Source organism: Canis lupus, chromosome 6 (assembly GCF_011100685.1).
Source record: "Canis lupus familiaris isolate Mischka breed German Shepherd chromosome 6, alternate assembly UU_Cfam_GSD_1.0, whole genome shotgun sequence".
NCBI classification, from domain to species: domain Eukaryota; kingdom Metazoa; phylum Chordata; class Mammalia; order Carnivora; family Canidae; genus Canis; species Canis lupus.
In genome coordinates, this window is record NC_049227.1 from 24,913,848 (window position 1) to 24,940,642 (window position 26,795).

The window sequence follows — 26,795 nt, forward strand, 5'->3', positions numbered from 1 at the left end:
CTGCCAGAGCATTCTTCACTGCTCCATCCACTGCCCCACGGATTTGCTGCCTCTGCTGCCTCTGAATGCTGCTGTTGCTGCTACTGCTGCTGCTGCTTCCAGGTCCCAGCCTGCACCAGCATAGGTGTGGGAGGGATCTGCCCTTTGGGGACCCAGGAATCCTGCAAGACTTCTCCATCCCTTTCCAGGGATGCCCAATCCCCCATTCCTTCCAAGGAGCCCAGGAGCTCCATTCCCCAGCACTCCCTAGGGGCCTTCACTCACTCACCCTTCCCTGGGCCCAGGAATGCCTCAGCCTTGCCAGGGGCCCAGAGCCCTCCCCACACCTTATGACCTCCTCCTGCCATCTGGAGCCTAAGAGATGATTTCTACAAAGGGCAGCGCTTAGCATAGGCCTGAAACAGGAGTGACCTGGCTTGTCACCAGTGTTGTCATTAACAGCTGTGACACTTTTAAGGCACCGGATCTGGGAAGACACTTGTGCCATGGAGATGATGATGCTATTGTCCATAGGTGCTCAGCATGTGGCTTCCTCTTGTCCTCAGCACAGTTGCCTATGACATAGGTATGGACACTCCCATTTTACAGAAGGAAACCAGCCCAGGGTCACACAGCTGTAAGCAGCACAGCTGGATCTCAAACACTAGGCTCCTGGTCCTGTCTCCAGGGGCCATGAGGTGTTCCCTAGAGAGGAGGCTGACTCTGGCTTTGGGGACACTTCTCACACCCATGAGCAATCTCACCTGTTTGGGGGCCCCAAACTCTGTTCACTGCTATTTCTTTCCCTGTCCCTGCTCCAGTTATAATTAGGGTGACCCTGGACATCCTTCCTGGAATGCCCTAGTTCCCCTTATAGACTGGGCCTCTCTCCCATTCACTTTTGGGCTAGACTCCACCCCTTCTGTAGCTGGTGTTGTCTTCTTCTTCTTCTTCTTCTTCTTCTTCTTCTTCTTCTTCTTCTTCTTCTTCTTCTTCTTCCTCTTCTTCCTTTTTCAATATTTTATTTATTTATTCATGAGAGACACAGAAAGAGAGGCAGAGACATAGGCAGAGGGAGAAGCAGGCTCCCCACGGGGAACCCGATGCAGAACTCAGTCCCAGGACCCAGGATCATACCTGAGCTGAAGGCAGATGCTCAACCACTGAGCCACCCAGGCATCCCTGTTGTCTCCTATAATCAGGACAGCCACACTCAGGGGCTCTTGAGGCAGGCAATAGCATCTAGACAGAATTGAACACTTGTTGTTATCCTTATTTTTGAAGTTTATGTTAAAGAGATTGCTTTTTCTTATTTAGCAGTGCTAGAATGATTCCTGTTTATAAGAAATTTACATAATAATAAAAGTGATCAGTTTTAGAGCAATGATTTTCAGCTGTCTTGGGCTTGAATGAGTTGGGGAAATGTATTAGTCTTATAGAGACTAGGACATGGAGGTACAGAGTCTGCTCTTCTGGCTCCTCTTATTTTTATGTCCTGGTTACCCAAACCCGAATGTGAGTAAACATGGCACATCAATGGTGTCTCCCTTCTTACGGAGTTCTTTCACATTGTGGTTAAATAATAGCTTTTTCATGGGGTTCTTGATGGGAACTTCATAAGAATTTCAATTCTTCCTGAAGACTGAGGACCACAGAGCAGGTTTCTCAGTTAGCCTGAACGGGTTTGTGGCCACAGTTGTCCACATCAAGTTCTGGGTCCTGTCTGTGCTGCCTGGTCTGGATGGAGTAGAATTGACAAGGATGGAAACCTGAAAATATTAGGTTTATAATGTCAAGAAGGAAGGTTGTGTGAAGATATGAAAATCCATTGAGGTGTTTGTCCTTTTTAAATTTAAATTTTGTTGGTTAACATATAGTGCGATATTGATTGCTGGAATAGGCTCCAGTGATTCATCCAGTGGTCATCACAACAAGCCCCCTCTTTAACACCCATCACCCATGTAGCCCATCACCCACTCACTTCCCTCCATCAACCCTCAGTTTTTCTCTATCATTAAGAGTCCCTTATGGCTCATATCCCCCAGTCCTTTTTTCCTTTTCCCACTTTCCATATGTTTGTTTTCTTTCCTTCTTAAATTCCATGTATGCATGTGATCATATGGTATTTATGTTTTTCTGACTGGCTTATTTCACTTAGCCAAATACACTCTAGCTCCATCCATGTTGCTCCAAATGGCGAGATTTAATTCTTTTTGATGGCTGAATAATATTACATTGTATTTTTAAAAATATATTAGTCATTTATTCATGAGAGACACACACAGAGAGAGGCAGAGACATGGCAGAGAAAGAAGCAGGCTCCATGCAGGGAGCCCAATGCAGGACTCAATCCCAGGATCCCAGGATCACACCCTGGGCTGAAGGCAGACACTCAACCATTGAGCCACCCAGGCATCCTTCTATTGTAAATTATACCATATCTTCTTTATCTATTCCTCATTTTTTTATTTACTTATGATAGTCACACACAGAGGGAGAGAGAGAGAGAGAGAGAGGCAGAGACATAGGTAGAGGGAGAAGCAGGCTCCATGCACCGGGAGCTCGACGTGGGATTCGATCCGGGGTCTCCAGGATCGCGCCCTGGGCCAAAGGCAGGCGCCAAACCGCTGTGCCACCTAGGGATCCCCTATCCATTCCTCATTTGATAGACTTCTGGGCCCTCTCTATAGTTTGGTTATATTGATAATGCTGATATAAACATTGAGGTGCATGTATCCCTTGGAATCTGTATTTTTGTATCCTTTGGGTAAATATCTGGTAGTGGAAATGCTGTTTCATAGGGTCATTCTAGTTTTAACTTTTTGAGGAACTTTCATATTGTTTGCACATGGCTGTACCCTTTTGCTTTCCCACCACAGGGCAAGAGGGTTCTCCTTTCTGCTCGTCTTTGCCAATTCCTGTTCTTTCTTGTGTTGCTAATTTTAGCTATTCTGACAGGTGTGAGAAGTGGTATCTCATTGCAGTTTTGATTTGTATTCCCTGATGATGAGTGATGTTGAGCATCTTTTCTTTTTTTTTTAGTATTTATAACTTTTTAAATTAATTTTTTTAACTTTTTAAATTTAAATTCAATTTGCCAACATATAGTATAGCATCCAGTGCTCATCCCATTAAGTACCTTCCTCAGTGCCTGTCACCCAGTTATCCCACCACCCCCCGTCCGCCTCCCCTTCTGCAACCCTTTGTTTCCTAGAGTTAGAAGCCTCTCATGGTTTGTCTCCTTCTCTAATTTTTCCCACTCAGTTCCCCTCCTTTCCTTCATAATCCCTTTCACTATTTCTTATATTCCACGTATGAGTGAAACCATATGATGATTGTCTTCTCAGATGGACTTACTTCACTCAGCATAATATCCTCCATCCATGTTGAAGCAAATGGTGGGTATTCTTCCCTTCTAATGGCTGAGTGATATTCCATTGTATACATATATCACATCTTCTTTATCCATTCATCTGTCAAAGGACATCAAGGCTCCTTCCACAGTTTGGCTATTGTCGACATTGCTGCTATGAACATTGGGGTGCAGGTGTCTTGTCATTTCATTACATCAGTATCTTTGGGGTAAATACCCAGTAGTGCAATTGCTGGGTCGTAGGGTGGCTCTATTTTTAACTTCTTGAGAAACCTCTGCACTGTTTTCCAGAGTGGCTGCACCAGTTTGCATTCCTACCAACAGTGCAAGAGTGTTCCCCCTTCTCCACATCTTCTTCAAATTTGTTGTTTCCTGTCTTGTTAATTTTTGCCAAACTCAGTGGTATGAGTTGGTATTTCATTGTGGTTTTTATTTGTATTTCCCTGATGGCAGGTGATGTGGAACATTATCTCATATGCTTGTTGCCAGGTGTATGTCTTCTTTGGAGAAAATTCTGTTCATGTCTGCTGCCCATTTCATGATTGGATTGTTTGTTTATTAGATGTTGAGCTTGATAAGTTCTTTATACATCTTGCATACTAGCTTTATCTGATATGTCATTTGCAAATATTTTCTCCCATTCTATAGGTTGTCTCTTAGTTTAGTTGACTGTTTCTTTTGCTGCGCAGAAACTTTTTATCCTGATTAAGTCCCAATAGTTCATTTTTGCTTTTGTTTCCCTTGCATTCATAGATATATCTTGCAAGAAGTTACTGTGGCCAAGTTTGAAAAGGTTGTTGCCTGTGTTCTCCTCTAGGATTTTGATGGATTCTTGTCTCACATTTAGATCTTTCAACCATCTTGAGTTTATCTTTATGTATGGTGTAAGAGAATGGTCTAGTTTCATTCTTCTGCACGTGGCTGTCCAATTTTCCCAGCACCATTTAATGAAGAGACTGTAGTTTTTCCAGTGGATAGTCTTTCCTGCTCTGTCGAATATTATATTAGTTGACCATAGAGTCGAGTGCCCATATCTGAGTTCTCTATTCTCTTCATTGGTCTATGTGTCTGTTTTTGTGCCAGTACCACAGTCTTGATAATCACAGCTTTATAATACAGTTTGAAATCCAACATTTTGGATGCCCCTAGCATTAGTGATGCCCCTAGCATTAGTTTTCTTCTTCAATATTCCTCTGGCTATTTGGGGTCTTTTCTGATTGCATACAAATCTTAAGATTACTTGTTCTAACTCTCTGAACAAAGTCCATGGTATTTTGATAGGGATTGCACTGAACATGTAAGTTGCCCTGGGTAGCATGGAAATTTTCACAATATTTATTCTTCCAATCCATGAGCCTGGAATGTTTTTCCATCTCTTTGTGTCTTCCTCAATTTATCAGAATTGTTCTGTAGTTTTTAGGGTATAGATCCTTTATCTCTTTAGTTAGGTTTATTCCTAGGTATCTTATGCTTTTGGGTGCAATTGTAAGTGAGATTGATTCTTTATTTTCTCTTTCTTCAGTCTCACTGTTACTGTATAGAAATGCTACTCATTTCTGTGCATTGATTTGTATCCTGCCACATTGCTGAATCGCTGTTCTAGCAATCTTGGGGTGGAATCTTTTGGGTTTTCTATACACAGTATCGTGTCATCTGCGAAGAGGGAGAGTTTGACTTCTTTGCCAATTTGAGCACTTTTTCTTTCTTTTTGTTGTCTGATTGCTGAGGCTAGGACTCTAATACTGTGTTGAATAACAATGGTGAGAGTGGACATCCCTGTCGTGTTCCTGATCTTAGGGGAAGGGCTCTCAATTTTTCCCCATTGAGAATGATATTCACTATGGGCTTTTCATAAATGGCTTTTAAGATATTGAGAAATGTTCCCTCTATCTCTACACTTTGAAGAGTTTTAATCAGGAATGGATGCTGTATTTTGTCAAGTGCTTTCTCTGCATCTATTAAGAGGATCATATGACTCTTGTCTTTTTTTTTTTTTTGAGCATCTTTTCATGTGTGGGTTAGCTATGCAGATGTCTTCTTTGGGAAAGTGTCTATTCATATCTTCTGCCCAATTCTTAACTGGATTATTTGTTTTTCTGGTGTTGAGTTTGATTAGTTCTTTATAGATTTTAGATACTAATCCTTTGTCAGGTATTTGACTGGCTTTTAGTTTTGTGGATTGTTTCCTTTGCTGTGCATGAACTTTTTATCTTGATGAAGTCCCGGTAATTCATTTTTGCTTCTGTGTCGCTTCTTTTGATGATATGTCTAATTAGAAGTTGCTGTGGCTGAGGTCAAAGACATTTCTGCTTGGTTTTCCTCTAGGATGATTGTTTCCTGTCTCACATTGAAGTCTTTCTTCATTTTGAATTTATTTTTGTGTCTAGTGTAAGGAAGTAGTCCGGTTTCATTCTTCTGCGTGTTGCTGTCCAGTTTTCCTACACCATTTGTTGAACAAACTGTCATTTTCCATTGGATATTCTTTCCTGCTTTGTCCAAGATTAGTTTACCATATAGTGTGGGTCTATCTCTGGTTCCCTGTTCCCTTGATCTATGTGTCTGTTTTTGTGCCAGTACCACACTGTCCTGATGACTACAGCTTTCTAATATAGCTTAAAATCTGGAAATGTGATACCTCTAGTTTTCTTTTTCAGGGTTGTTTGGCTATTTGGGATGTTTTGTGGTTGCACAGAAATTTTAGGGTTGTTTGTTCTAGCTCTATGAAAGAAGCTGGGTATTTTGATAGGGACAGCATTAAACGTGTAGATTGCCTTGGGTAGTATAGATATATTTTAATAATATTTGTTCTCCCAATCCATAAGTGTGGAATGTTTTTCTATCTCTTTATGTCTTCTTCAATTTCTTTCATAAATGTTCAATAGTTCTCCAGAGTGCAGATATTTTATTTCTTTTTTTTTCAGATATTTTATCTCTTAAGTTAGATTTATTCCTAGGAATCATTGTGTTTTTGTGCATTTGCAAGTGGGATCTATTCTTTGATTTCTCTTTTTGTTTTGCTGCTTTGTTATTGGCATATAGAAATGTAACACATTTCTGCACATTGATTTTATATCCTGTGACTTTGCTGAATTCATGTATGAGTTCTAGCAACTTTTTGGTGGAATCTTTCATGTTTTCTGATAGAGTATCATGTCATCTGCAAATGGTGAAAGTGTGACTTCTTCCTTGCCAATTAGGATGCTTTCTATTTATTTTTGTTGTCTGATTATTGAGGATAAGACTTTCAGTACTATGTTAAATAGTAATGGTGAGGGTGGACATCCTTGTCTTATTCCTGACTGAAGGGAAATGATCTCAGTTTTTCCCCATTAAGCATGATATTAGTTGTCAGTCTTTCAATTATGGCCTTTATGATGTTGAGGTATATTTCACCTATCCCTACTTTATTGAGGGTTTTTATGGGGAAAGGATGCTGTATTTGGTCAGATGCTTTTTCTGCATCTCTTGAGAGGATCACGTGCTTCTTCTTATCCTTTCTTTTATTAATATGATGTATCATGTTGATTGATTTGTGAATATTGAACCAACCGAGGAATAAATGCCACTTGATGGTAGTGAATAATGCTTTTAATGTCCTCTTAATTCGATTTGCTAGTATTTTATTGATAATTTTTGCGTCCATTTTCATTGGTGATATTGGCCTGTAATTCTCTTTATTTTAGTGGGGTCTTAGTCTGATTTTGAAATCAAGGTAATGCTGGCTTCATAGAATGAGTTTGGAAGTTTTTTTTTCCATCTCTATTTTTTGGGACAATTTGAGAATAGGTATTAGATCTTCTTTAAATGTCTGCTAGAATTCTCCAGGGAAGCCATCCAGCCCAGGACTTTTATTTATTGGGAGATTTTGAATTACTAATTCAATTTCTTTACTGGTTATGGATCTGTGAAATTTTTGTTTTTTTCCTGTTTCAGTTTTGGTGGTTTGTAGGTTTCGTCTAAAACAAGTCTCTTGTAGGCAGAATATAGATGGATCTTGTTTTTCTTTTAATCCATCCTTTTTTTAAAGATTTATTTATTTATGATAGACATAGAGAGAGAGAGGCAGAGACACAGGAGGAGGGAGAAGCAGGCTCCATGCCGGGAGCCCGATGCGGGACTCGATCCCGTGACTCCAGGATCACACCCTGGGCCAAAGGCAGGCGCCAAACCGCTGAGCCACCCAGGGATCCCCTCCATCCTTTTTTTTTTTAAGATATGTTATTTATTCTTTGAGAGGGAGAGAGTGAGGGTGTGAGCAGGGAAGGAGGATCAGAGGCAGGTGGTGAAGCCGACTCTTGGCTGAGCAGGGAGACTGACACAAAGCTCACACTCAGGACTCCAGGATCATGACCTGAGCTGAAGGAAGATGCTTAACAACTGAGCCACCCAGGAATTCCCCCCACTTTTCCCCAGTTTGATTACCTATGTCTTTTGATTGGTGCATTTAGTCCATTTACATTCAGAGTGATTATTAAACAATAAGAATTTAGTGTCATTGTGTTATTTGTAGAGGTGGTGTTTCTGGTGATGTTCTCTGGTCCTTTCTAGTCTTTGTTGCTTGTGGTATTTTTTCTCTCCTCAAAGAGTCTCCCTTAAGATTTTTTGCAGGGTTGATTTAATGGTCATGCACTCCGTTAGTTTTTGTTTATTGAGGAAACTCTTTATCTCTCCTTCTATTCTGGATGACAGCCTTGTTGGATAAAGAATTCTTGGCTGACTTTTTTTCCCCAATATATTTTTCCCAATATATTTTTCCCAAAATATTCCCAAGTTAAATATTTTCTCCCATTTCTTTCTGGCCTGCCGAATCTCTGTGGACAGATCCAGTGTGAGTCTTATCTGTCTTCTCTTGTAGGTTGAGGACTTTTTTCCCTTGCTGCTTTCAGAATTTTTTCCTTGTCTGTATATTTTGTGAATTTGGCTATGTTGTGCCTTTGTGATGGTCAGCTTTTGTTGAATTGATTGGGAATTCTTTGTGCTTCTTGGATTTTAATGTCTGTGTCCTTCCCCAGATTAGGGAATTTTTCAGCTCTAATTTGTTTGAATAAACCTCCTCCTTTATTTCTCTTTTCATCTTCTGGGACTCCGATGTTACAAATGTTACACGTTTTATTAAGTCATTTAGTTTCCTAAATCTACTAAATCTACCTTAGTGGTCCATCACCTTTGTTTCCCTCTTTTTCTGTAATTTTATCTTCTGTATCACTGATTCACTCCTCTGCTTCATCTATTCTTGTTTTTATGACTTCGACTTGGGACTGCATCTTGGTTATAGCATTTTTAATTTTGACTTGACTAGATTTTAGTTATTTTATCTCTGCAGTAAGAGATTCTCCAACTGCCTTCTATGCCTTTTTTTAAAATAATAAATTTATTTTTTATTGGTGTTCAATTTGCCAACATACAGAATAACACCCAGTGCTCATCCCGTCAAGTGCCCCGCTCAGTGCCCGTCACCCAGTCACCCCCACCCCCCGCCCTCCTCCCCTTCCACCACCCCTAGTTCACTTCCCGGAGTTAGGAGTCTTTATGTTCTGTCTCTCTTTCTGATATTTCCTACCCATTTCTTCTCCCTTCCCTTCTATTCCCTTTCACTATTATTTATATTCCCCAAATAAATGAGAACATATGTTTGTCCTTCTCCGATTGACTTATTTCACTCAGCATAATACCCTCCAGTTCCATCCACGTTGAAGCAAATGGTGGATATTTGTCATTTCTAATGGCTGAGTAATATTCCATTGTATACATAAACCACATCTTCTTTATCCATTCATCTTTCCATGGACACCGAGGCTCCTTCCACAGTTTGGCTATTGTGGACATTGCTGCTATGTCAGGGTGCAGGTGTCCCGGCATCTCATTGCATCTGCATCTTTGGGGTAAATCCCCAACAGTGCAATTGCTGGGTTGTAGGGCAGATCTATTTTTAACTCTTTGAGGAACCTCCACACACTTTTCCAGAGTGGTTGCACCAGTTCACATTTCCACCAACAGTGTAAGAGGGTTCCCTTTTCTCCGCATCCTCTCCAACATTTGTGGTTTCCTGCCTTGTTAATTTTCCCCTTTCTCACTGGTGTGAGGTGGTATCTCATTGTGGTTTTGATTTGTATTTCCCTGATGGCAAGTGATGCGGAGTATTTTCTCATGTGCGTGTTGGCCATGTCTATGTCTTCCTCTGTGAGATTTCTGTTCATGTCTTTTGCCCATTTGGATTGTTTGGATGATTGGATTGTTTGTTTCTTTGGTGTTGAGTTTAATAAGTTCTTTATAGATCTTGGAAACTAGCCCTTTATCTGATACGCAGCAGACAGAATCTTAAGCAGACTCCAGCTCAGTGCAAAGCCTGACCAGGGGCTCGATCTCATGAACCTGAGATCATGACCTGAGCTGAAATCAAGAGTCAGACGCTTAACTGACTAAGCCACTCTCATTAAAATTGTTTTAAAAACTGCCAGAAACTCTTCTGTAACAGGAACTGTATTAGACAGACTTCTGGAAGTCCTGTCAGAATCCTGCTTCAAGTCTTGTAGATTTAGAGATCATCTTAAATGTTGTCTTAAGTATGGCAGCTCTGAGAACAGTGGTATCTTAAGCATCGGTGTTGGTACTAGAGTGTTAAAAAGTGAAAAGTCCTTTGTACTCTATGTTTCCTGGGTTGTTGACTTCAAACAACTTCTGGGTCAGCCCTTTCCTTCTGTTCTTGGAGGCTGCCCCCAGGGACTTTGTGTCCTGCCAGGTCAATGAGAGCCCTGAGAAGCCAGCAGACACTAAGTGGCCACATCCTGCTGGGACATTTGCCATAGGAAAATCATTTGACATGATCAGGAAGTGAATGAATTGTTGTCCTTCCCTTGGCCATAAGTGCAGACTGTTGATTTACCCAAGCAAAAAGGGCCTGAATGTTCTTAGGAGTGTCCAAATATGATGAAATATCTGATTCCCAGTGTGAATATTTTACTCTATCATTAAAAAGGAAAACCTGGGAGCACCCGAGTGGCTCATCACTTAAGTGTCTGCCTTTGGCTCAGGGCCTGGGAATTGAGTCCAGCATCCGGCTCACTGCTCAGTGGGAGCCTGCTTCTCCCTCTTCCTCTGTCCCCTGCCCTGCTTTTGCTCTCTCACTCTTTCTTGCTCGCTCTCTATCAAATAAATAAATTAAATCTTAATTAAAAAAAAAAGCAAAACCTGTACCTCCAGGAGAGAGAGAAAGAGCCAGATAGGGAACACCCATAGAAATAAGTAGAATTCTTTAGATTGGCATCCACCAGATTCTTAGAGAGGGATCTGGAAAGTCCCAGTAGTCAGGAACAACCCTTGTATTGAGGCAGAATCATCCCACATGAATACCTCCAGTCAAAACAGACTCTATTCTGTTTCTTTTGAATCTTCAAAGGAGGAAACTCCTTGGTAGGCATTATTGGAATTATTCCCGTCTCCCTGGGCTGCATCTCATAGATCAGTTCAGTTCTCCCTTCCCCCTCATCTCTGAGCTCTTGCATAAACTAACTCATCTTGTGTTTCCCACCTCCACTTGTTCATGGCCATGGTCTCTGAGAGCCTAGTGTTATTGGCCCTATTGGAGGTAATCTAATTAAGAGTAAGCTACTGATATCAGCATCCAGAGAGCTGCCAGATGTACAAGAGTGCCTATGACTGGGGATGTTTTACATTTGTGACAAGGTGGACTCTGTTTTGTGCACTTGATTCCCATGATCAACCATTGTGCTGACAGCTCCTGCTCTCTTTCAGTCCATGGCTATTCCAAGACAGTGTGTGTTTCCCACCAGCATACATTCTGGTGACCTTAGCTGTGAGAGCTGAAGATGAAAATGTTATAGATTTCATAGGCTACTTTCTAGAAAGGTGTGTCTGCACAAAATTCAAACTTGATGTGAATTAGGATGATTTGCATTGTGAGTGTCTTTTCTCCTCAAATACTTTTAACTCTAGTTTTTGTTAAAGGAGATGTGTTCTTTGTTTTGGTGACCATATTTAGGAATTTTGTATTCTTTTAGAAATTAAATTTCATAGTTGCTATTGACTGATTTAAGTACCATACTAAGAAATAGGAACATGAATTCCTTTCATTCGCTGTTTGGAGATAGGTGTTCAAATAACTTAAAATCTCACAGGTGTCATCAAAATATAGAGGATCACCTGATGATGCAAATTATCATGTACTTCAGAAATCTGATCTTTTGGGTTGTGATTCAGAAGCAAAGTGAGCATTGAAAGGAAACATCAATGTTTTCAGAAATTACATAATAATTATGATTTTTTGTTGGAATAAAAATCCCAAATTGTTATAACAGTAGCCTTCCATCTCTCTCATTTATGTCCTTATGTATAAACATCTGTCTATATAACATTCTCATTTGTATCTTTAGTACATTTCATCTTCTTGCTTTCTCTCACTCTTCCATAAATTTTGGGTGTCATTTTGGAAATGTTCAAACAGAGTTTATCCAGATATTTCATGAAGGTACAATAGAAGTCATTGACTTCTTATCTACTATAAGTTTGCATTTACTATTTTGTCTATTTGAAGTTGGCTTATAAATTCTTAAGTTCTGTTCACTATAGAAAAAATATTTGCAATGTGTTTGTAGGCAAAATAAAATCTCTTAAGATTTGCCTATTAGATGTTTTCCACAGCTTCAGTGTGATATAATTTATGTATGATAACAACATCTTTTTCAGGAATACAATTAGTTGATATTTGACATGGGTAAGCAGCAATGAAGCCATCACCACAGTAAGAAAGCAAACATACTCCTCACTCCCAACAATTTCCCCTTGTTCCTTTATAATCCATCTGTGCTCCTTCTCCTCCATAAGGAGGCATTTGAGAGGTATGCTTACATTCTGGAGGCTGGTTGAGGGTTTGTAAAGTTGATTCTTTGTGACAGATACATTGTAAATGTCTTTGAGATTCCTCATTATTTCAAATATTATTTCAGCTTGTCCATATTTTGCCTGGCCATTTCCCTCTTGGCTCTGATGGTGTTCGGATTCTGTGGACCCTTACCATTATAATTGCCTCCTTGGGAATTTGTGCATTTCTAATTTACCTCTGGAGAACCATTCTTGCTGTAAGTATAATAACATACCTTATAGATAGACATATTTGTAATAATAAGTAAGCAGAAAATTTTATAGTCACTGGACCTTTAATATGCATTCAATACTACCAACTTCCCTCTAATATGTTCATTTTCCACTATCATTTAAATTGAAATATTTAAAAAGTTCTGTTGAAGTGCCTTCTGTGATTCAGTTTTTAAAGTTCAAGTATAATTGATAAATGGTATAATATTAGTTTCAGGTGGACATGGTGACTCAGCATGTGCTCATTACAATAAGTGTACTCTTAATCCCCTTCACCTCTTTCACCCATCCCTCCACCTATCTCCCCTCTAACCCATGTGTTCTTTAGAAGTGTATTGTTTAATATTCACTTTTTTGTTGTTCTGCACCTGTACTTTTGTCCTTTTTTTTTTAAAAAGGATTTTATTTATTTATTCATGAGAGATACAGAGAGAGAGGCTGAGACACAGACAGAGAGCAGACTCCGTGCAGGGAGCCCTATGTGGGACTTGATCCTAGGTCTCCAGGATCACTCCCTGGGCCGAAGGCAGGTGCCAAACCTCTGAGCCACCCAGTCATCCCTCCTTCTGTTCTCGATGTCCAGTTTGAGTCATTTGTGGTCTGAGAACATACTTCCTGTGATTTCTGTTTCTTTGGTTGTTCAGATGTATTTTAGGGCCCTGAATATAGCCTGTATCAGTGAAAGTTCCGTGTTAGCTTGAGAAGAATGTATATTCTGTTGTTGGATGAAATGTTCTATAGATGTTAATGGATCCAGTTGATTGATGATGCTGTTCAGTTCACCTGTGTTCTTATGGAATTGCTGTATCTGCTGGATCTGTCAATGACTGAGAGAGGATTTTGAGTTTTCCAGCCATAATAATAGATTTGTCTATTTTCATCAGCAATTCTTTCAGTTTCTGCCTCATGTATTTTTTTTTTTTTTACATTTTTATTTATTTGTGATAGTCACAGAGAGAGAGAGAGAGGCAGAGACACAGGCAGAGGGAGAAGCAGGCTCCATGCACTGGGAGCCCGACGTGGGAGTCGATCCCGGGTCTCCAGGATCGCGCCCTGGGCCAAAGGCAGGCGCCAAACCGCTGCGCCATCCAGGGATCCCTGCCTCATGTATTTTGATGCTGTTGTTAATGCATGCACATTAGAAATTATTATGTCTTTTTGGAGAATTGACCCTTTTACCATTGAAGTGATGCCCGTCATTATCCCTGACAGTTTTCCTTACTCTGTAGTGTGTTTTGAAGGATTATTTCACTGCCACAGGTTTCTAGTTTGATGTTTCTTTTAACACTAAACATATCATCATTCTTGATGCATGGTTTATGAAAAGAGGTGGAATGTAGTCCTTATGCTTGTTCCTCTTGGGTAAGGTGTGACTGCTACCCTCTCACCTTTCCACCACCTACTCCCAAACTCTGCTCTAGATTATCATATGATTTCAGTAATATGTGGAATTTAGGAACAAAATAGAAGATCAAAGGGGGAGGGGGGGAAAAATAAAAAAAGATGAACTCAGAGAGGGAAACAAACCATAAGAGACTCTTAACTCTAGGAAACAAATTGAGTCTTGCTGGAGGGGAGTTGGATTGGGTGTTGGGGTAATTATGTGATGGTCATTAAGGAGGGCACCTGATGTAAATGAGCACTGGGTATGATATGGAACTAATGAATCACTGAATTCTACCTCTGAAACTAATAATACACTATATATTAATTAATTGAATTTAAATAAAATAATTTTTTAAAAAATGAGTTGACTATTGAGTTTACCATAATGTGGCTTGGGAGGCTTTTTGTTCATTGGGTGATGTGAGTACAGCATATTTGCTAGCTGTTTACTACTGTAGAGAGTGAGCATCTGGGAACTGAAACTCCTACTGAACACTGAACTGGAATTTCACTTAGGACCACCATGATGAGTTTTGCTATTTCAAGGACTAGGAAGTATGGTTTATTTTCACAGCTAGGCAATTATCACATCATTCAGCCCTACCCTCCAAGATATATAGAAAATCCCACAAGATATTTGAGAGATAAAGGGCGATAGCTAGCCAAATTATACAGACCCTTCCTCTCTTAATGATGAACACAGAATTTTCAATGTGAATAGGGGAAGATAAATATGCATATACATATGTATGTATATATATAAATATGTATATACTTACATATATGTACATACTTATATACATATTTATATATATATATCTTTCACTATGAAAGACATTTATGAGTTCTTTGACTTGAACTATTTTCCACCTTCCTTACTTTCTCCTCGTTCCATTTATGGCTCAAGGTCTTTCTTTCTTGTACTGAATAATCCTGTCCTATTAGGTGCACTCACATTGTTTTGTGATCACGATTGCTTGAATGTCTTTTTTCATATCTCTTAAAGTCGCAAGATAAATTCGAGGAACCAGAGCTGAGAGACTTGAGGTCCACGAAATGTGACCAGGAAGGTATGTTGTTTTGTGGGAAGAAATCCCCATGTGGTGGGGATTAATGAGTTTGCATTAGGAAGAGTAAGAATGCCTTCCTGCCCTCAAGGTCCTCACCCTTCCCCTTTCCCCAACACAAGCAAGTTCTCAAGTCATGTGCACACACACACAGAAGAAAAGCATCCTTTGCAGACAATAAAAAGGTCCTTCCTAGAAGACAAGTACAATACATTGAGTTCTGTGAAAACAACAAAGGAAGCAGAATTGAAACAGCTGAGGAAGAAAGTGGATACCTTGGTTGAATTCTATGAACAGAGAAAAGTGGCTGCAGAAAAGTAAGATATTCCTGTGTTAATTGTCACAAATACTATTTTTTAAAAAATAAATTTATTTTTTATTGCTGTTCAATTTGCCAACATATAGAATAACACCCAGTGCTCATCCCATCAAGTGCCCCCCTCAGTGCCCGTCACCCAGTCACCCCCCACCCCCCACCCACCTCCCTTTCTACTACCCCTAGTTTGTTTCCCAGAGTTAGGAGTCTCTCATGTTCTGTCTCCCTTTCTGATATTTCCCACTCATTTTTTCTCCTTTCCCCTTTATTCCCTTTCACTATTTTTTATATTCCCCAAATGAATGAGACCATATAATGCTTGTCCTTCTCCGAATGACTTATTTCACTCAGCATAACACCCTCCAGTTCCATCCACGTCAAAGCAAATGGTGGGTATTTGTTGCTTCTAATGCCTGAGTAATATTCCATTGTATACATAGACCACATCTTCTTTATCCATTCATCTTTCGATGGACACTGAGGCTCCTTCCACAGTTTGGCTATTGTGGACATTGCCGCTATAAACATCGGGGTGCAGGTGTCTTGGCGTTTCACTGCATCTGTATCTTTGGGGTAAATCCCCAGCAGTGCAATTGCTGGGTTGTAGGGCAGATCTATTTTTAACTCTTTGAGGAATCTCCAAACAGTTTTCCACAAATACTGTTGTGTGAATTTATGTGGTGGCCAGTATAGAAAACTGTCTTCCTTTTAGAATAGGATCTAGAGTATTTTTGCCAAATGTATTCAGTAGAATTGTGTCTTCCCTTCCTACCTTGATTTCTGGAACCTGCCTTTTCCTTTCTCTTCTAACTGCTTGTCAAATGTTGTTATGTGATTTATTTGGGATAGGAGTAGGAATGTACTGGCATTAATCCCTTTGATACTTGGAGCCCCTCTAGGCCTGTCTACATTGTCCTTTAGGTTTTAGTCTCATTACAAGTTCTTATCAGCCCTGAATTTGTTGTTCAGTATAAGACTTGGATCAAGAATGTGTAGAGAAAAATGGAATTCTCTTGCTGCAGAAACTGTTGGAGTTTGTTTCTGAAAAGTAGGTTGGGGCACCCGCAGTACTGGATCCCTTCATTCAGTGTGCAGTTGAGATCATTCATTGCAGGCTCAATCCCTAAAAAGGCTGTGGTATTTCCTGTCCGCCTGATTTTTTAGGTGTCACTCTCTTGGGTCCCAACCAAAGTGTGCAGTGTAACCAAAGAGCTGAGTGTAATTCCAAGTACTTCGTTAGAACCGAAAGGAAGTTGCTGCCCACCCTCCGCCCACCCCGCCCCCTGGGAAGACTCCAAATCCCAGTGAATCTCAGGCAGAGTGCACTTGTGAGACCTGAAGCCCACCGCCCCCATCATGACTTGTCCCTCACACTGTATAAAACGTGGGCCTGGCTCAGCCACTGGAGGACAGGACAGGGCACAGATCTGACTGCGTAGACGCCAACTCCTGCCAGTGACACTGGACAGCCCACCCCCCGCCCTCGCCGCCCGCCCTGTGGGTGAGAATCCCCAGCTCCAACCCGGGGCCAGCCTGGCGGCCGGGCTCAGGGAGGGTCCGGGGCTCCGCAGACTGGGAAGGATGCGAGGGCGGGGCAGGGGCCGCCGGCGGTTGGATGCCTGCCCCCACCCCCTCCCACCGGGTCCAACTTGATAGAAAGAGCAAACTTCAGGGCCCCACAATTCACCCAGAGAAAAGGAAAAAAAAAAAAAAAAAGGGCTCACCTTTGTTGGCTGACCCTGAACTTCACTTGTTTCCTCCTAAGCTTGTGCCCATAAAGTTGTTCAGTTTCTTTGCAGTTCACTTGCCTATTCCGGAATTCAGTGATGAGTACAGAACTACTGATGAGGGTAGCAGTCACACCTTACCATGCGGAGAGTCGCTCCAACTATCAGGCTGGCATCTCTAAGACTGCCTTCTTCTTCATCTTGTTCTCCTATTCTTCATGTGCTAGTTAGAAATTTGGTGCATTCACTCCCAAGTTTCCTCTTTTGCCCAGTATTTCCTTTTATTTTTTTCTCAGAGGAGATCAGGACCTTAGAGTCCTTCATTCATATTAAAAAGTAAAATTATTCATTCTCTTCCCTGGAGACTCAGCTTTGTGTTATTCCTTCACACAGCAGGGGTACGGGTTGCTCTGTCTCACTGGCATTTTTGTTTGTTTGTTTATCGGTAAGTTCTTTTTGGGGTAAAGTACAGTATTCGGACTACCTTTCTTCAACACCTTAAACCAAGTAACTACATTACAGCCATTCCAGAAAACTTCTACTGAAGGACCAGACGCAAATGCATGTGTATTTCTCTGTCTAGAGTTTTGCCTCAGTTTCTAAGTTTCTTTTTGCATGTGATTCTTGAGTAAATCAAGTGTCAGGTTGAAATTCTTTAAAAATCAACATGATGAACAAAAGAATGTAAGGGCGACACAGCCAAACAGCCTTTCTAACAGAAGCATTGCCCTTTGCTACCTTCACTATCAATGAATTCGTCTTCTGAAAGTAGGTTGACTCCATGCAGTTGATAGTTTTCTACCTGAAATCTATTTCTAGGAGTTAACACCTTAACTATGTGACAGTTCACATCATTATGATGTATGTATCAGTACATATGTATCAGTACATATTTTATGTATCAGTACATATTTCTGGCACAAAGATTGGCCTTTTCTTCTGGGATCTTCAGTGGAGGAAAGCAGGGATTGTACTTCTAAACCCTAGAGATGTCTGGGAGTGAGTTGCAATACTGATGAAGCCATATTCTGAAAGGCTTTCTTTTGGGCTGATTGTCTGTCCAGGCACATCCTTGGCCTGAGAATCAGGGCTCCCCAAGTTGTAGGACTAACGATGATCCCCCACTTCATCCTAAAGGGTATAGTTGGTCAGACATGGCTTTTCACTTTGAACTGAAATGAGCCTTTACCGTCTCAAACAAAAGAACCAACTCTAAGAGAGCACAAAGTGTAATGTTATTTGAAGACTTGATGATGAATAAATTGAAGTAGAGAATATAAAGACAGCTCTGATTGCAGGGGACTTGGCAGCAGCCAGAGTTTGGTTTTCTTTAACCCTAAATGGGGCTTTCAATTAATTTCTCTGATTGTGTTGTCAGTCTGTGTCTTTATGGGGGAGGGAAGAAGGGACATTCAAATCTAGGCCATCAAGAGTGCTGAGAGGGAAAACTGCAGAACTTGTGGGTCTTGGCTACTGGACTATGTAAATACCTTTCCCATCTTAGGAAACTGGAAAAGACACTCTGAATTGGTGGCAAAGAAGAATCAGCTGTCAGCTGCAAAGGAATTTTTAAAAGTAGCCACAGAAGAAAGAGAAAAGCACAAGTGAGTTCAGTTATTATATACTACCAGCTCCTGAAACCCCTGTCCACTTTTTATTTTTAACCTTTGTACAATGTTTAGGCTCAGTTAACAAGTAATGGAAACAAAAATTCATAGATTTATCCAGAGAGAATTAACAGACAAAAAAAAAATAGAAGTTTTGGAATGAATAGCACAATACATTACTAAATGTCCTGATCCATAGTGCTGACCTGATTCTGTGGAAAATTCATCCACACCAGTGTCCCTGAGGGTGGTGTAAATTGTCCTCATTTTAGGAAAGCATTTGTTGTAGGTTGAATCATACCCAAAACACAGTAGTGCCATCCGATGGCCCTGGTCTTTGCCACCCTGGGAAACATGGTAAGGATAGAACTTAAAGGAGAGAAGAGATTTATGACAAAAGACACTTGTCACAGGATAAATAAGGGAATGATTGAAGACAGGTAAGGAAATTATATCAACTCTGAACCCTGCAGGTGTGGGAAAGTGAGTAAGGGAAGGATGTAACAATAGCTTTGATCCAACTGTACATTTGTAATCATGTGACAAGTGTTTCCTGTGTCAGGATAAATTGGATGAGGGGGACAGATAAGAGGAGGATAGCCACATGGGCCACTTATTTAAAATCCTACCCAATAATGGGCTTTATCTGACGAAAGCTATTGTAACTCACAGGAAATAAATCCAACAAATGCAAGAACAGTTGTTGGAGGCAGAGCTGACCTTCAGACACCAGGTAACCTGAGCTCTACCCACTGTGCTGAACCCTTGGCACCTCCTGCAGGGGACAGCAGTGGCTCATTGAGTCCTTAACCATGGGCTTTTGGTGTGCTGGCTTTTTCAGATCACAGTTCATGAGAAGAATGCTCAAGACAACTGGGTAAGTGGTTGCTTTTTCATCCTCTTTGTTTGGTGCACAGTCTGGCACAACTGAAGGTGGAGGTGTTTTTCTCCCCCAGGTCAAGGCTCGGATTTGGGAGAGGGAGATAGCGCAGTAAAGCAGGGAGAAAGCCTACTTGAAACACAGGTATGGAAGGTTGATGGGTGTTGTCACGGGTGTTTGTGGGAGGACGTCTATGTTGTTTAGTGTCAGGAGAGTTGGTGGTGTTGTGATTCTTATAGATATCCATTATCTGTTCAAGACTGGGCATACTGGAAGGAAAGATGCTGCCTGAGAGACACAGGAGGCAGGTACTGATGCCGGGAAGACCTGAGATGCAGAACCCTCCAGGGAGAAGTAGGGGGCACGTTGTGAAGTGCAGCAGCCCAATTGCTGCTATGAAACTACACAGCATCCTTCCAGTTCCTGTGGGTGATCACTGTGTATCCTGGAGAGAATCACAAGAGCTACCTAAGGACAGCAGGTTGTCTGAAAGGGTGACAGGAGGGTGTATTCCTCAGGTGCCCCCAGGCAGCAGGGCACCTGTCCCCATGACAGTTGGAGTTCCTGCCCCTCCTCTGACTGCAGACCCTCCCACCCCCTCATTCTTTCCACCCCTCTCTGGAATTGATGAGCGTGGAGGGGTCGTGGGCCTGAGCTTCCTTCCTTCACCCACTCAGTGGTGAAGACTTAAAAAAAGACTTAATAAAAAGGCATTTATTTACTCTTTATGGAGATTCCTTTATTTTTATTTGAAATCTACAGTACTACATTCATCATTGAAATTCATGTAATTGTATGAATTTCATGTAATGTAATTACATTAATTACATGTATTTTTATGAATAACATGTAATATTATCAGTATAATGCCATAGCTTTACTGCTCAGTCCACCTATTTTTTCTTTGCTCACATTTATGCCATTGACTAAGTACATTTCTTTTCTTAAATATTTACATATGGCCAGTCACATATTCTAGATCTCATCTGTAAAGTGAAAGATTGAACCATCAACCTGTGGCCCGAGGAAAGAATGCATGCCATTTGTGTGGAAGGTACATTGATATCACTCGCCAAACGCTATTCTCACGTTGACTTTTAATCTATGAAGAGAAAGGGGTTTTCTGTGATATACACTGAGCACCCCAATTTCAGTGTTGATTTCCAGCCAGTTCTACCCTGCCCTGTCCACCACTGGCTAATTCCTTAAAGAAACACTGGAACCCAGGGCCCTGTAATGTCTCCCTCATATCACATGACTGGCATCTCTCTTAGCAAAGGAGCCACTTGAGTCATGTGGAAAACCGTCTATTCTGATAAGAGACTTAGTGTGGGAAAGAGTGCAAGATCGGGGAGGAAGGCATAGAGGGTACACAAACCACAATCAGCCTCCATCTTTTGTCAGATTCAGAATCTAGACCAGTTCCTGAGATGAACAACACTACCGTCCCTAAGAAGGACCTGGAGATGGCTGAGGTAAATGCTGTTGGTGTTTTCAGTTGTAGCCATTTCTGGAAGATTATTCCAGTTTGGGAAGCACCCTGTTCTGGCCTAGTGACTGTTCGGTGTGTCTTGTGATCTGTCTGAGGCATGTTTGCCTTTTAAAATGAAAGCTGTTTACCCAGGAGCCTACAGGCTTCTCCATTAGAGATCCTCACCTTAGGTGTTGACTCCCAAAGTCACAGATGCTTAGAGATGAATGATGGCAGGACACACACCGTGTGTGTGTGTGTGTGTGTAATAACTTGAGGATGGTGACTCCTCTCTCTGCACTAAAGTCTGCCTGTCTAGCTGCCTCTTTGCTGTTTGCTTTCATGTGGAAGTGGTAGAGTTGTTGGGTTTTGGGTCAGGAGACTAACCTGGGGGTATGTCTGCAGTAATCATCACAGATGGAAAATGAGAAAAACCATGCGCTGCCTGGTACTCTGTGCTATGTACTTTGGACAAATTTGAGTGTTGGTAGAGAAGGTTTGCTACCTCATGTGCATTCCATCCACTGGGTAAGGACACGACCTACAATACCTTCAGGTGAGTCCTGGGTGAGATGATCTGCCAGGTGACACAGGTGTAGTAGCAAATGTCCACGGGACCAGCAGCCATGAAGAAGGAATACCAGTAACCACCTGCAGGGCCAACCCCTAACCCATGGTTTCTGTTGTGTGCCTATGAACGGGTTCTCCTGTGGTTTGGGTGGCTGTGCCGGCTGACAGGGTCTCCCCTGACCCACCACTGGAGTTTCACACCTACTCTCCAGACACATTTGTTTGCATCCAGTGATGTAGAATCAGCTCCTCAGCAGTCCACGGCACCAAAGGACTCTACATTTGCTCCATGCCTAAGCTAAGGAGCATTCTGGCTGACGGTGATTCAGATCCACAGAAGTAGTTCTTTGTAACTTAGGGATCGTGCTCCTCTCCGAAAACACTTTTCCAGGTCCCCTGTAGGACTCCAAAAATTTGCATCTCTTCAGAGGTGTCTGTGGCCATGAATAGCACTGTGGGCAGTAGAGGATCCCTTGTCAGGGAGGGAAGCAGGGTGGGGTCAGGAGGGGGCTGGCAGCAGCAGTTTAACCCATGAGTGGCTGTGATTCTATTTGTGGACACTGGGCTTCCCATTGCCTTTCACTGTGTTTGTTCTTACTGAGTATACATAACCCTCCGTGGCCACGCTGGATGTGGGGAACAGAGTGGGCCTGGCCACAAATTCCTGTCTGTCTGGAATATGCTCCTTTTGGGTTGAATGTCATGGCCTCTGTTCAACTGGTAGGACAAGATACCTTGACATCCTGCCTTCTGAGAGATGGTTGGTGATGTGTGGTAATATTAAATTCTTTCCTTTGGCATTTTTTCCCTGCCCCTGAACTATGTAGTTGCATCAAACGGGAGGCCTAGGGTTCTTGGCCCTGGTGCTCTGCTCTCCTGGAAGCTGAGGGTGAATAAAGGGCTAGGTGCTGACACCTGCTTCTTTGGGTTTCAGGTTGGTGGGCATTCTGCTTCTGTCTTTCATAGCAACATACCTTTGATTTTTGTTCTGAAGAACCCTGTGGATTCAAGAGGAACAGCTCCTGTCCTGGGCCCACTCTGTCTACCATATTCCACAGATACCCCTTCATCACCATGCTGGGGCCCCAGGGTACATCTCCTTCTACCCACCCAGTGGCCTTGGGGTTCTCACCCTGCACCCCGACCTACACCACAGGGTAGGGTGATGTGAACTGAATGAGCTGCCTTGCAAAGGTTATCCATCTCTTCTTTCTTATTGGGTCAGTGGAGCAAAGGCAGAGTTTGTGCTGAGGGCTTGGATTTGCAAGAGGAATCCCAATTGGGGATACTGTAACATTCTTGAAATTTGTCAGCAGATGTATAGGTTGGGCTTGTTTTTTTCCCCCATACTTATCTGGGGGAGCAGGTGCTTTTTTGGAGAAGGTGATGTTCATTGTGTGGAACAGCCAATATTCTGGTCTTGTAGATAGGAAGTATTCAGAGACCAAGTTTCAGGCTCTGGGAGTGTTGGGACACATTTGTCACTTACTTGTCAGCTGGTTGAGCCCAAGCATATCACCATTGTTTTCTTAGATCTGTAAAAGCTTGAAGCAAGGGGGGACTGGTGGTCCCTTCCTGAAGGGTAAGGGATGGCTCTCCCTTTTGTGTTAGGGGTCAGCAGTGACCTGTGAGAATTTCCTGCCTCTGGAAGAGGACCTGAGAGTGGGAGAGGGTAGAACAGAGTGGGGCAGGTGTAGAGGGCTGGCTTCAACACTGCATGGTCAATGCCAGTCTGAATACACCTCCATCCCTTCTAGGGCTTAGGTCCCATTCAGAAGCCTGTGCTGCTCAAGGGGATGAGAGTAACACCGTGCCCAAGAAGGTCCCAGAGAAAGATCAGGTAAGTACTAGGAGTGTTTTCAGTTGTAACCATTTCTGGAATCCTGTTTCTCTCTGGGCAGCACCCTGTCCTGGCCCTGCGTCTGTGGGGTATATGCTGGGATGTGTGTGTGTGTGTGGTGTCATTTACCTTTCCAAATGCAAACTCCTCATGTGGGAGCCTATAGGCTTCTCTGTTTCCAGGTCACCACCTTAGGGTTGTGTTGGTGGAGCAAAGGCAGAGTTTGTACTGAGGGCCTCACACTGTAAAGGGACCCCTGGTTAGGGACATTGTAACATTCTGAAGTTCTCAGGATATTCATGGGTTGTACTTGGCTATTTCCACACACTGAGCAGTGCGGTGGGGCCATTGTTAGGAAGAAGTGGCTATGGGCCACCTCTCTTGCAGAATGGCAGACACATATTCATTACAGTCATGTCCAGACTCCACATTTGTTGTTCTAGAATGGATGAAACACACCTCTCACTTCATTTTCAGCATGTTGAGTTTAATCTGTCATTTGATTAATTATAAACCCCTGAAAGCAGAGCTGTGGTCCCTTTATTAATCATTAGGGTAGGGGTCTCCCCCTACTCCTCAGCAGTCAGTTAGTACTTGTGGAAAAGCTCTCTTGTCCCACAAGAGAGGTGAGAGAGAGAAACAGTGGCACATACAGGAGGCAGGTGTGGAGGGCACAGTCACTTCCAATGGGATGGACTTTCTGACTTTTCTATGGTGTTCTTCAGATATAGATGCAGGTGCATCATCTGTAAGGAATAGCAGGACCCATGCAGGCCTCACGTATTATGGGAGTTATAGGAATGTTGCTAAAGACTAACTTTTTTCAATTGCTCAGGAGATACATGTGATAGACTTTGTCTTTTAGTCACACTGAGATGGTTGGCAGGTGCCTTTGTGGGGAAGGAGAGCTGCTCTTTACCGAGTGTTGGGCACAGCAGGTCAGGGTGTGCACATTGTACAGAGACAATATTCTGTACTCTGGGAGGGACAAGGCCCACTCTCAACTTTAGGAATTTAAGGAGTCTGATAGAAGGGAGGTACACATTAATTAAACATCAGAGATGTTGTGTTACACATGAGGGAAGCACCAGCAACATATCTGAAGGACAAGTGAGGGCGCCCTGGATCCCACAGAAACAGGAGGTTGTGGATGAGAAGAAGATTGGAGGTGCTCAGGGGTGTGGATTGGCCACCTTCAGCTAGAGGAGCAGCCCTTTCTGGCAGGCCAGCATCTTGAGAAGTGAGTGTGAAGGCATCATGAGATACATACCCAGTCTGTTCCATCACACAGAGTGGATAATGCTATTATTTGTATCAAAATGTCATTGTCGCCATAGTTAATTTATAATTGATAAAGATTGCTGTTTGCTCAGATTTCTGAAGGTTATGAACTGTGTGAAGGAATGTCATGGAGATTTGGGAAGTTGAATTGGTTCTTTTGGGAGTCTTATCTGCCCTAATTTGTGTGTCCTAGGGAGAAAATGTGAGGATCGGACCTAGATCAGCTGAGTGACTGATTGGCCTTCAGCTTGAGCCAGACCCTTAGTGGGGGATTCAGGGTTGACCAGGAGCCACACTAGCTTGAGCCCTGTCACCGCACCTCTGCATCGGCTGTCACCACCCTGTCTGCAGCTTTGCATCTCCCTGAATTTCCATCACAATATCCTGTGGCTCTGCCTCTGTCTTGGCCCTAGTACTAGCTCTCAGTGGGGCTTACTCAGAGCCACAGCATTGTTATCTATGAAATGGAGACCATATTGGTTTCTGAGGTCATTAGAGGAATAGGAGTTGAGGTACATAAAGAATCTGCACTTGGGTGGGTCGGTCAGCTAAGCAAGCATCTAACTCTTGATTTCTGCTCAGGTCATTATCTCAAGGTTCTGAGATCAAGTCCCGTATTGGGCTCGGCACTGAGTGTGGAGCTTGCTTGGGATTCTCTCTCTTTCCTCTGCCCGTGTTTGCTCACAAGTTTGCCCTTCCTCTCTCTATTAAAAAAAAAAAAAAGAAAAAAGATTATGCAAAATAATTGGGCTGTTGGCCACCATCCCTTCTCACTGTTTACATGAAAATAGATCCATGCAGATAATCATCAAAAAATGTTCATTAAGTCCCTGAAACTACCACTAAGGGTATAACACCTCAGCCCAGAGATTGGCAATCCTCATTTCAAAGATAAGGCAAAAACCCTCTTTTTTTCTATTAACTTACAGGTCCTAGCCAAGAAGGTAGTAAAGGGTATTCATGAGAATACGTACATTCAGAGATTTATATCAGAGCTGTGATGAAAGTTATTTTCTATAATATAGATTCACAGAGGCAGCCATACCCTCAATTGTTCATTTAAGGCCTCACATATACTGTAAAGGCAAAATGCATATAGCAAAACAGAAGATCCCATTGAAATAACCCCAAACCTCTTTGCCTTACAGGATTGTTTCAGATTTGAAGACTTCCTGGAACAGTAACAACCTGGCTGTGCAGAGAGCATATTTAGAAAAGATGTCAGATCTGCCTAAGGGTCAGAGTGTTTCCCCTTCCAATCCTGTCCCCTGTGCTTTGTCACTCCTGTTATCCTCCTAATAAACCTTTCATGGTTCCTTCTCCATGTCAGCGTCTGCTTTCACCAGGACCTACCATCCCTCCCCTTGAGGGCATAATGTGAATCCTGCATACACAGTAAACAAACTGGCAGAAATGGTGGTGATGGGGGATGGCCACAAGATTACCCTTTGTGGGATCTTTACTGAAAAAGGCCCAGGAAAACTTCGGGGGAGGTGGACTCATCTAGTATTTAGATCTGTTGGTTGTTTTATTTACTGTTGGTAGATGCTCTTGAGCACATGTCTCCTGCTGGTTTAGTGGGTATGAAGTGATCAGCAGGACAAGTGTCTGTCCCCAAGCAAGTGGTCTATTGTGATGGTGAGAATTGAACAAAGGGTCAGGAGTGGCCCTGGAAACCCGGTGAGGAGGCCCTGCATTAAGGCAAGTTTTGTGCACTGGCTTCCCCATACCAGCTGCGCCCAACAGAACAAATCTAGGTGAGCTCTGAGGGAGCTGACAGTGGCAGTTTTCCTGGTAAGACCCACAATCTTCCCACAGTTTCCTATGAAGTAATGGGCAGGGAACAGGTCAATGATGGGAGACCCATTGTTCCCCCACCATGCAGGAGAAGATGGGGAAGTTGGGTGTGTGCTTCTGGATCTTTTTAGGTCCTCCAGGCCAATCCATTCTGCACCAGAGCTCCATGATCCTGCGGAGCCCTCCTTTCCAGGCTGTGGAGGCAGCCATCCTCCAGCAGCTTTGGGGTGATGGTTGGGCCACAAAGGTGTTAAGGTCTGTCTGTCCACATGCTGTCCAGGGGTGACTGGTGACCTCACTGCTGCAGCCAAGGTCAGCCTAAGCAGCCTGGGAGCAGGCTGTGGACTGAAACATGGCAGGAGACCAGGAAAGAGAGGAGATGTGGTTCCC

The 26,795-nt window shown here is 42.5% G+C and overlaps 1 protein-coding gene and 2 long non-coding RNA genes across 24 annotated transcripts in view; 2 read left to right on the top strand and 1 right to left on the bottom strand.

Annotated features, from left to right (window-relative positions):
- LOC111096497 lies at positions 1-17,337 on the bottom strand. The gene is made up of 3 exons (XR_005360860.1): positions 16,957-17,337; positions 1,117-1,221; positions 1-110 (listed from the first exon to the last, which is right to left on the bottom strand). It is a non-coding gene; the product is annotated as an uncharacterized LOC111096497 (long non-coding RNA).
- Positions 10,563-25,932, top strand: LOC119872186. Of its 14 annotated transcripts, XR_005360848.1 has the most exons (12): positions 10,569-12,447; positions 14,856-14,919; positions 18,464-18,563; positions 19,239-19,299; positions 19,408-19,443; positions 19,523-19,590; positions 19,706-19,927; positions 20,413-20,500; positions 20,851-20,921; positions 21,323-22,681; positions 23,245-23,327; positions 25,757-25,932. It is a non-coding gene; the product is annotated as an uncharacterized LOC119872186 (long non-coding RNA). The 14 variants fall into 14 exon arrangements; XR_005360857.1 differs by lacking the exon at positions 14,856-14,919 and having other exon boundaries at positions 10,563-12,447; positions 19,686-19,754; XR_005360856.1 differs by lacking the exon at positions 14,856-14,919 and having other exon boundaries at positions 10,566-12,447; positions 19,686-19,927.
- A 327-nt stretch (positions 25,933-26,259) lies between these two features.
- The window catches only part of LOC102151415 (transport and Golgi organization protein 1 homolog), a 57,182-nt gene continuing 56,646 nt past the window's right edge, over positions 26,260-26,795 (top strand). For 5 of the 9 annotated variants that reach the window (XM_038540183.1, XM_038540184.1, XM_038540179.1 and 2 more), the window contains exon 1: positions 26,261-26,402. The gene's annotated coding sequence lies outside the window, so the exon portion shown is untranslated. Of the gene's footprint in view, positions 26,403-26,795 lie in introns of all 9 variants that reach the window. The other 4 variants (XM_038540172.1, XM_038540177.1, XM_038540176.1 and 1 more) reach the window with 2 other exon arrangements.